The sequence below is a fragment of the Apaloderma vittatum genome, unplaced genomic scaffold (assembly GCF_000703405.1).
Source record: "Apaloderma vittatum isolate BGI_N311 unplaced genomic scaffold, ASM70340v1 scaffold23775, whole genome shotgun sequence".
NCBI lineage: Eukaryota > Metazoa > Chordata > Aves > Trogoniformes > Trogonidae > Apaloderma > Apaloderma vittatum.
The window spans coordinates 33,533-33,809 of record NW_009717992.1 but is presented as its reverse complement, the minus strand read 5'-3'; positions in this window follow the sequence as shown (position 1 = coordinate 33,809).

The following is a 277-nucleotide window of genomic DNA, read 5'->3' as shown; positions in this document are numbered from 1 at the left end:
GAGTAGATTTGGGGTATTGACTCAAAAAAACCCGGCCCAAACCACCATTTTGCCGTTTCTCTCACCGTTTTTGGGGGCGTGACTTTCACATTTGGGCTTTTTTTGCCTTTTTTCTGCTTGTGCACCGTCAGCGGTGACGTGTTTGCAGCGAAACGCTGTCCCGGGAAAAGGGGAGACCGTGTGCCAGGAAAGTGTCTCTGAACATCTCTTCCCCAACGCATGAAGGCGAAATAGTTCTTGTTTTTGACGAACGTTGTCTCCAGATAAGCAGGTGTAC